Source organism: Caretta caretta, chromosome 7 (genome assembly GCF_965140235.1).
Source record: "Caretta caretta isolate rCarCar2 chromosome 7, rCarCar1.hap1, whole genome shotgun sequence".
NCBI classification, from domain to species: Eukaryota; Metazoa; Chordata; order Testudines; family Cheloniidae; genus Caretta; species Caretta caretta.
In genome coordinates this window covers 58,089,860-58,100,082 of record NC_134212.1, presented here as the reverse complement: position 1 = coordinate 58,100,082, position 10,223 = coordinate 58,089,860, and the positions used below count along the sequence as shown (strand labels likewise).

The 10,223-nt window shown below is 46.0% G+C and overlaps 1 pseudogene; it reads left to right on the top strand.

Annotated features, from left to right (window-relative positions):
• Positions 1-3,791: 3,791 nt before the first annotated feature.
• On the top strand, positions 3,792-4,221 carry LOC125640414 (elongin-B pseudogene; annotated as a pseudogene).
• The last annotated feature ends 6,002 nt before the right edge of the window (positions 4,222-10,223 follow it).

The window sequence follows — 10,223 nt, the reverse complement described above, 5'->3', positions numbered from 1 at the left end:
GAACCACTAACCCAGGAACCTATCCTTGCAACAAAGCCCGTTGCCAACTGTGCCCACATATCTATTAGGGGACACCATCACAGGGCCTAATCACATCAGCCACACTATCAGAGGCTCGTTCACATCCACACCTACCAATGTGATATAGGCCATCATGTGCCAGCAATGCCCCTCTGCCATGTACATTGGGCAACCTGGACAGTCTCTACGTAAAAGAATAAAGGGACACAAATCAGATGTCAAGAATTATAACATTCAAAAACCAGTCAGAGAACACTTCAATCTCTCTGGTCACTCAATTTATGATCTCAAAGTGACTATCCTTCAACAAAAAAACTTTGAAAACAGACTCCAACAAGAGACTGCTGAATTGGAATTAATTTGCAAATTGGATACAATTAACTCTTTATAATGACTCAACCATTCCCAGTCTCTATTCAAGCCTATTTCCCCTTGTTTATTCCTCCCCCCTCAGACGTTCTTGTTAAACCCTGGATTTGTGCTGGAAATGGCCCACCTTGATTATCATACACATTGTAAGGAGAGTGATCACTTTAGATAAGCTGTTACCAGCAGGAGAGTGGAGTGGGGGGAGAGCACCTTTTGTAGTGCTAAACACCCATTTTTTTTCATGGTCAGTGTGTATAAAAACCTCTTCTGTATCTTCCACAGTATGCATCCGATGAAGTGAGCTGTAGCTCACAAAAGCTTATGCTCAAATAAATTGGTTAGTCTCTAAGGTGCCACAAGTACTCTTTCTTTTTGCGAATACAGACTAACACAGCTGCTACTCTGAAATCTATCCCAGTGGTTAGGGCACTGTGGCAGGAGACCCAGAATCCATGCTCTGCACTCTTTCATAACACTGATTGTTAAAGAACAGTAGAAGGCTCTTGGTGCCTACCAGCAGGGTCTACACAAACCAGTTAATGTGTGACACTATAGAAATCACACCTCTAGTGGGCATTCATGCCCTGTGTAGACAAACCCCTAAATACACCTCTCCAGGACTCTGTATGTTAGCTGACACATGATCAATCCACTGTGATCAAGAAACAAGTCAAAACAGGATGCCCTGTGGCACCAGTGTAAATACACTGCACCCTCTTCCCCTGGGGAGCATGAGTGAGCTGGCAATACACCCTTTGTAGTGCTCATTGTTAATGGAACATGGCTTGAGTTAAAATTTGTCTCAACTCCTCCTGACACAGCTTGCCTGTCTGCTCTCTGCTACAAACTGGCTGTAGTGTGATGGCCAAGCAACCTAAAGCTGCATCTCCTTTTATCTGATATCCCCGCCTGCCTGCTGCTACTCTTATGCTTTCTGGATGTGTAGTATTGGAATGGCTCCTAATGAATCTCTCTAGATAACCTTGACTTAAGCTGCCTGCTGCTTCAGTTCTAACAAGCCTGCTAGATGGGAGTGCAGGGGAGAACAGAGGCACTTCTTCAGGTCTGGCTCTAGTTTTTCCCCTTACACAGCTACTGTATTTATCAGTGGAGCTGGTAACACAACTTTTTAAATAGCCTAATTAAAATGCTTCTCTTTCCAGCATAGAGCTGGGGGATTAATTCTCAAATAGGCACAAACTTTGCAAAACTTTTCACTCTATGGCTTCCAGGGAGGTGAAGTAGAGAGGTGGTGGTGCTATGCATCCATCTCTTAACCAACAGAGCTTTGTACCAGTTCCTCCTTAGACCCCAAACTGCCAAGATTTCAATGGCAGTTAGATTCCTAAATATCTCTTGAGGATCTGGGGCCATGACACCAGAGACTAACTCAAGCCATAGAACTCTGACACTGGCCTCTAAGGAAATGTCTTGGCTTCAAGCTGGGGGTGGGGTTCCCAGCTCAAGAAGGTTCTGACTTTCTGAGCACCTTGCTTCCACGTGTCCTTGGTCCTGAATCTTCTGTGGGTCAATTGCCTAGCAACACAAGCGCATGCCTCCAGGCCTATGCAGGCTGCACGGTTACTCTGAGGTTGGGGTGCGCCCGTCACTAACCTGTAGTGTCCAGCCGCTGGCGTAGACCCTGGTGGACATTTGTGGTATACGCTGATTCACTGCTTCCAAAGAAACCATTCATTGCAGCTTACCAGTTCCACCTCAGATCACTATTCCACTTAACACACAGCACTGCGTTGCTTGTAGTGAAATGAAGTATGTTTATTTAGCAAAGCATGCAGGTAGAAGTATTGGAAACAAATGGTTACATATGTCACAATCATAAAGCATTCTAGAGCAATTTAATTGGTTACTCTGTCACGTAGAGTATCATTATCGCTCACCCAAAAGCCTTGTAGTGCTTTACAGTCAAGCTTGCTGGGACCCTCCTTTTATGAGACAGATATGCTGTCAGTTTGTCTCCCAGGTATAGGATTCAGTGTGTCTCTTTGCACTCCAGGATATACCAGACCAATCATTCCTCTTCCTTCATAAACAAGTCACGCCCACCCCAGCCGTTTTGTTTCTTCTTGTTGATATCATCTCAAGGGCTTTGCACTCAATTCACCCTGGCTCTGTATGCAGACACCCTCCCAGCATGAGGTGTACAATACACAAATAGCCAGACATGGAGATAGGTGTCTGGTCTCTACTGCCTGGAAGAGACATCACCAAAGTATGTCCCCCTCCTGGTGACTTGCTTTAACTCAAAGACCTTAAGAACACTATTTTCAGAATAGTTTTACATCCCATAGCTATTATCCAAACATACATTTTGCAATGAGTGACAACCAGCAGGTTGCTGGCTCTCAGTAGAAACCTTCCACGTCAATCTTTGGTGAATGACTATGCAGATATCTGACCCAGGGATCCCTGTAAAACACAATGCAACCCCTCTGTCAGCTGGTACTAAAGGATCCCAGAGCCAGAGGCATATCCATGTTAGCTCTGATCAAGCCAGTGCACTAAACTGAATATAGGTGTAGAAGCATGAGCAGTGCAAGGGGCTAGCCATGCAGAGTGTGGATATCTAATATCTCTGCTGGATATATACTTACAGCAGCTAGCCCTTGCTGCAGTGGCTCAGTATTATTTTTAGCACACACGTGTGGCACCTTGAGCTGGAAATTCTGCTCCAAGTATAAATGTACCCTGACACTCTGAAGTCTGGTGCTGTTCAGAGCTGAAAAGCACAGCTTTGCCAGTCAGTAAATGTGGACTTGGTCTGTAAGTTGCTTGTCACTTGACTTTGTACTCCTTGATTTTAATTAATAGTAAGTACAAAGGTGGGACTCTGCTCTTTGACTAAAATGCTTGAATAAGATCTGACCTGGCACAGAAATGGAGGAGGATGGGAGGGGGAACTCTAATGCTGTAGCTGACTTATGTCACTGACTGTCTCCATCCATTTCTAGATCATTCATACAAGGGAGCATAGGTCCAACACTCAATCTGTCCGGGGCCAAATGTGGGAGGCCCAAAATGTTCACTCAGAAAACATAAAAGTGATTGCATTTTTACCTCTAGGGTGAATAACTTTCTACTGTCTTAGCATTATGAGCATCTGTTTGGTGCCCTTTCACTTATGCAAACAATGTCAAATTTCAATGGCATGTAGGGGACTCTAGGACTAAAATGTTCAACACCGGAGAGTAATGAACAGAACATGCCTTGGAAACATCTGCTTATGAGTAAATGACTCTATTGCTTATGCCTTACAACAATAGTGAGCCTGTCTGGCAGAACAGGAGTGAAGCTGTTCATCCGGCTGTGATAGGTAGATCTCTTCCTGACCCCCTCAAAAGATCCCTTCCAGCGATGTGACTCTGTTCTCTCATTTCAGTTCTCTATCTTCAACACACAAGGCCGTGGGGCCCCTTCGCATCAGACCATTGAACTCCCGTAGCAGCAATGGATGTCTTCTTGATGATCCGTCGCCACAAAATGACCATCTTTGCTGATGCCAAGGAGACTACCACTGTGCAGGAGCTGAAGAAGATTGTGGGGGGCATCCTGAAGAGGCCTCCGGAGGAGCAGCAGCTATACAAGGATGACTGGTTGCTGGAGGATGGTGACAGGACCTTGATAGAATGTGGGTTAAGTAGCCAGACTTCCCGTCCCCATGCGCCAGCCATGGTGGGCTTGGCCTTATTCAGAGCCAGTGAGGGCTCCTTTGAGCCATTGCACATTGACCCCTTCTCCAGCACCCCTGAGCTGCCTGATGTTTTGAAGCCTCAAGATTCTGGCAGCAGCTCTGGCGAGCTGCCCATGCAGTGAAACCAGAGTCCGCTGTTCCATCACATAGACATGGTGCTGATCATGCACCAGTCACTGCTGTGTGCTCATTTCACTTGCAGCATTTGAAAACATTATGCCTTGACTAATAAAGCTTTGCTGTTAAACTTCTCTGGGGTGCCAACATCTTCTGTCTCAGTCTCTAGAGAGCCAATTGACAATGATTGTTTGGCTTCCTTGTGTCTTAACTTTTGTGGAGAGGTGGTGGGGTGTGACAGTCTAGGCAGCAAACTCTTAAACCTCCTTGTCCAGCTCAATGTCCATAGACTTAACCTCAACATTTACTTCCAAGAACAATGACATGAACAAACTCTACAGACAACTGGCATGGCCAGCTTTCCTATGGGGAGTCTTGTTATATTTTGTGTCTTTTTCCTAAAGTCCCAACTTCTGGAATCATGTGACCACGTCAGAATCTTCTAGACTTCAAATTGTGGAGAGACGCTTGAAAAAAGGTTAACCCTGATGGCTGAAATACTAGGCAAACCACCACCAAACCTCATGATAATTTTCAAGCCCATCTCCTGACATTCTGGAAGCTGCCTCAGGACTCAGCGAGCACCCAGGTGGTAATATTGTACCAGTACAATGTATGTGGTAACAAAACTCTTCACTCTAAAGGTCAGCTCCTAATTGAGAGGAGCTGTTTGACAAAATTATTCAACCATTGAAGAAAATTAACATGCTGGCTACTCAACAGGGGATCCTAAACTAAAATGATAGGAAAAACAATCCACGTGCATCCTCCCACCCTAGAGAGATCCAGGGAGATGAGCCTCTGACAGAAGTGCAACTATTCTAGCTTGGTGCTGATCTTGGGGAACAAGAAAATATCAGCATTCAATGAGAGAGCTAGAGATGACAGATTGCAAATTAGACCGGGGAGTGTGTAATGATGGCAGCAGAAGGGTCAGTACAGCTGGGGGCTGTAGAGGCATTGCCTGGTGTGACAGGGTAAGAGCATCTCCTAGCTGGCTCAGGTAGAACCACCTCTGGATTGACATTCTTGGTATCTCACTGGCCAAGGGAGGTAGCTCTGAGGAGACAGACACTTCATTAGCAGGTTGGAGGGAATCACTTATACATGCCTAATGCTTAGCATTCCTTTGCTCTTTACTTGGAGAAGATGTGATGTGGTAAGTCTACAGCCAGGTGGTTGGGGGGGATGGGAAGAGATAGTCTAAAGTTGTCTGGAGCCCCCTTCTAATAGAAGTATCTGGGTGTAAAAGCTCTAGGGTGAGGGAGGGGAGACCTTTTAACTGCTTTGGGGGGAGACATAGCTAGAAGCAGACTTGCTTTCTTAGAAAATGCCTGAAGCAGGAGGCTGACGGGACTATGGAACTGTCTCTCTAAAGGAAGTGGTGACAGACCTATGACTTGGTACATTCATGCCTAGAGCAGACACTGGAAACTACACCTCTAGGGGCCCAAATTAGAAGGGGATGGCAGAATAAAACCATAACAGCTCTAGCTGTACTCACTTGATTTAACTAGTATAGTGGGATTTCATTCTCTTCCTTTGACTCAGATTGGTATGACAGGGAATTTGCTTTTTAGAACCATGACTCTTCTAATTGTGTTCTGCTCCCCTTGCCCTAGGCTGAGTTTTGTGCTAATATTTTAATTCCTGAATTAAGTTTTTTGAAGTGAGATGTTGCTGCTTTGTCATCCTCCCACTCTGCTCTAAGGTGCAATTCATCCTGGTCATTCTTCTGGGCTAGAACAGTCATCACAACTCCCCCTATATCTGCTTGGAGGCTTTCTTAAGTACAGGTTTCAGAATAACAGCCGTGTTAGTCTGTATTCGCAAAAAGAAAAGGAGTACTTGTGGCACCTTAGAGACTAACCAATTTATTTGAGCATAAGCTTTTGTGAGCTACAGCTCAACACATCTTTTAAAAAAAAAAATGCAGGCCCTGATCCTGCAAGCATTCACCATGTCAACCACATCTAAATGCAAATAAAACTACCATGTTCTCAGTTCAGCAATTGTATGTCAACAAGAGCAGGGTCTGGGTTTGCAAGTAGGGTTTGGGAAATACTACAGTACAGAGCAAAGGTGCCATCTAGTGGCTCTGAGGCAAGTAGCTCTCAAACTATATATAGGTTTCAGAGTAGCAGCTGTGTTGATCTGTACCTGCAAAAAGAACAGGAATACCTGTGGCACCTTAGAGACTAACAAACTTATTTGGGCATAAGCTTTCATGGGCTAAAACCCAATGAAGATGAGCTATTATCAGCAGGAGGGGAAAAAAAACTTTTGTAGTGATCAAGATGGCCCATTTAGACAGCTCACAAGAAGGTGTGAGGATACTTAATGTGGGGGAGGGAAATAGATTCAATATGGATAATAACCCAGCCATTCCCAGTCTATATATAACTATAGATAGCAGTTCAAATATTTAGAACAGAGATGGATACAGAGGCCAGTGAGGTTTGAGACCTATTGCGTTTGATGGCTCATGTTTTATCCTTTCTCTGGCTCCCCAGAGCCAGTGTGCCCTTCCTTGCTGGGATGAAACAGTCTCCTATTCCCTCATGCACTGGAAGGAGGGGTGGACCACTAGCAATAGACTCCTCTACAAAGGAGGCAGTGAGGAAGCAAGTTCACCCATCAGAAGCAAAATACTGTCATCCAGGACTGATCCCATCATACATCAAAATTATTATGGCTTAAGAGCTATGCATTGCTTTGTTACAATATGATTCTCAAGGGTTGACTATGCCTTAAAATTATAAGGCACATTTTGTCATAATAAATATGCCTCAGAAAAGGGACTTGTGGCTAAATCACCCAGCTCTTAACTTCACAGCTCTTGAGAGGGTTGACTTTCCTCCTCACCTGGTAGCTGCAGGATTCCACATCAAAAACAGACTCGCAGTTCTCTTGGTCGTAGCCAACGGGGTTGAGAGCTCTGCCATGGGGAAAGAGAACAAACAGCAGGGTCAGAGCAACAGAGCACCTGCATCATCTGTCTCCCCCCAAAGGCTGGGAGAAAAGCCCCCCCAGGCTGCTGTGCTCTCTGTAAGTACTCTGGCAGCAGGAGAGATTCTAAGAGCTGCTGCTGGGCCTTGAGATTTCACCTCTTCTTTCTCCATCCTTCCTCTCTTCTCCTCCCCCCCCCCCCCAAATAAATTCCTTTCACCCTCTTGATTAGTTGTGTGCCCCTATGATGTGGTGGTTTTACATCTGAAACTAAAACTCCTCTACCTTTTTGGAGTAGGGTCACTGTAAGCTTTTGCAGTTTCTCTTTGTTCTGCCCTTATCTTCTGCCCCACTCTCCTTCTCTGCATTTCAGGTGACTATCAACTTCAGCACTGGTGCAGTGAGGGTGTGTGTGTGTGTGTGTGTGTGTGTATCCCCTACAGTGTTTGAGGGGAAAACATTAACTGGAGTCAGAGCAATTAGTGCCGCAGGTTGGGGCCATGCCCAATTTAGGATTAGTCCCCGCTGAAAGGAATAGGGTGACTGCTAAGGGAAGCACTTTAAGGCAGAAGAAGGGAGGCAAGAGACCCAGAGGGAGAGTAGGCTGTGGGATGCTCCCTCAAGAAGGGGGCTCTGGCAAAAGGGCTTGCAGAGCCCCTGGGGAAGGACAGGAGAGGAAGGATCTCCTTTTTGTCCAGGCTCACCCCAGGGTTGGGCACTCTGGAGGTAGCCTGGGAACAGGCAGACAAGGAGTTGGGCCTCCCCCAGGAAAGTGCTGGAAGAGCAGGAAAGTGCTACAGAGCCCAGGATGGGGTGAAGAGTCGGCAGAGGAGTGAACCCAGGAAGGGGCTGGGGAAAAGGGGCCTACAGTCAGGCAGAACAGAAAGTGATCCAGGGAGGCAGCAGACTTTAGCTACTTGCAATGGAATCATAGAAGTGTAGGACTGGATGGGACCTCGAGAGGTCATCTAGTCCAGTCCCTGGAACTCAAGGCAGGACTAAGTATTATCTAAATGATTCCTGATGGGTGTTTCTGTCTGATCTGTTCTTAAACTTCCGCTGATGGAAAGTTCACAACCTCCCTAGGCAATTTGTTCCAGTGCTTAACCACCCTGACAGCAAGTTTTTCTTAACTTCCAACCTAAACCTCCCTTGCTATGATTTAAGCCTATTGCTTGTCCTAACCTCAGAGGGTGACCATTTTCACCCCCCTCCTTTTATGAACTTAAACTGTTATGCCCCTATCCCTCAGTCTTCTCCAGATTACATACCCAATTTTTTCAGTCTTCCCCTTCTAGACCTTTAATCACTTTTGTTGCTCTTCCCTGGACTTTCTCCAATTTGTCCACATCTTTCCTGAAATATGGAGCCTAGAACTGGACATACTACTCCAGCTGAGGCCTGATTAGTGTGGAGTAGAGTGGAAGAATTGCTTCCTGTGTCTCATTTACAACACTCCTGCTAATACATCCCAGAATTGTTTTGGTTTTTTGGTTTGTTTTTGCAAGTGTTATTGACTCATATTTAGCTTGTGATCCACTTTGACCCCCAGATCCTTTTCCGTAGTACTCCTTCCTAGACCGTCATTTCCCATTCTATATATATGCGACTGACTGCTCCTACCTCCGTGGAGTACTTTGCATTTGTCCTTAGTAAATTTCATCCTATTTACTTCAGACCATTTCTCCAGTTTGTCCAGATCATTTTGAATTTTAATCCTATCCTCCAAAATCCTTGCAACCCCTCCCAGCCTGGTATCCTCCTCAAACTTTACACGTGTACTCTCTATGCCATTATCAGGGCTGGAACCCACAGTGGAGGCAGGGCCTGGGTTCCCCCTACAGGCCACTCAGGATGGTGGTGTGAAAGTATCCTAATATAAGTGGATTAGGGACCAACATGCTCTGAAAGCCTTGTGGACTGTTTGGGTTTTTGGGAGGGAGAAGGGGGCCCTGTTACCTCCAGAAGTGGTGGAACAGAGGATGACCTGGCTAGAGGGTCGAGTCACAAGAAGAAGCACACCATTGAAGTGCTGGAATGGCCATCCACAGGGGGAGCCAGAAGAGGGGAGCTGATGAGTCATGATTCTATTTGGGGCTAGAAAAGCTGCATTCTTAGAGTGGAAGCACTGGTGGGAAAGAGGGCCTAACACAGTAAGGGTATGTCTACATGGCAAAGAAATACTTGTGTTGCTGAGTCTGAGCCAAGGTCAGTTGACTCAGGCTTGTGGGGCTTGGGCTGCAGAGCTAAAAATAGCAGTGTAGATGTTCCCACTCAGGGTGGAGACTGGGCTCTGAAATCCTGCCTCATTGTCAACTTCGAGCATAGATCCTGGACCAGATTCAACAGACTACTCTTTGGCTCATGGAGTTTCTGTAACTATGCACTGGAGCGGCCTGGCTTTCTCTCCATGCTGTGACTGGGGGACAGCATCACAGGAGAGGGCCCCAACTTGACAGTTGGAGGGCCGTTTGCAAGATCTCCCCTCCCATGATGTAGAGGCTATCCTCTGGTTTCAGATCCTGGACGTTGACCCTGGATATGAGAAGCAGGGGCCTATAGATAGAAATCATGGCTCTGAGTTGAGATGGGGGATCTCTCAGTTTTAACCATCCTTCCTCAGCCAGCCAGGCCTGTGCAGGATGAAGAGCCTAGGGCTTGAGAATGTAGCTGAAACCCCTTGCAGGTAATCATTCCCCATGGGGGATTAACAAATCTAGGCAAACTCTGGGATGGCATTTATTATCAGAGCGATAGGCTATGTGATTATGTATGTACACCACCTTGTGCAAAGAAGCCTGGTCTTACCTAGAGCCTCTTAGAGCTATGGTAATACAAATGTCAAACAACAATGGTTCAGATCTTGCTGTTCTGACCAGATTGTGATTCTTGAAGGTGTGGGGGACAGCCAGAATCATGCAGGACTCTGAGCATATTTCAATCTGCTGGCCACTCATGACTTCTTTTTTGAAGTGTCTTTCCATGTTCTTCACTAGAGATGGATCTGAGCCATAAAAGCTGGATCTGGACCCAGTTCTGGGTTTTGAACCCCCGATGT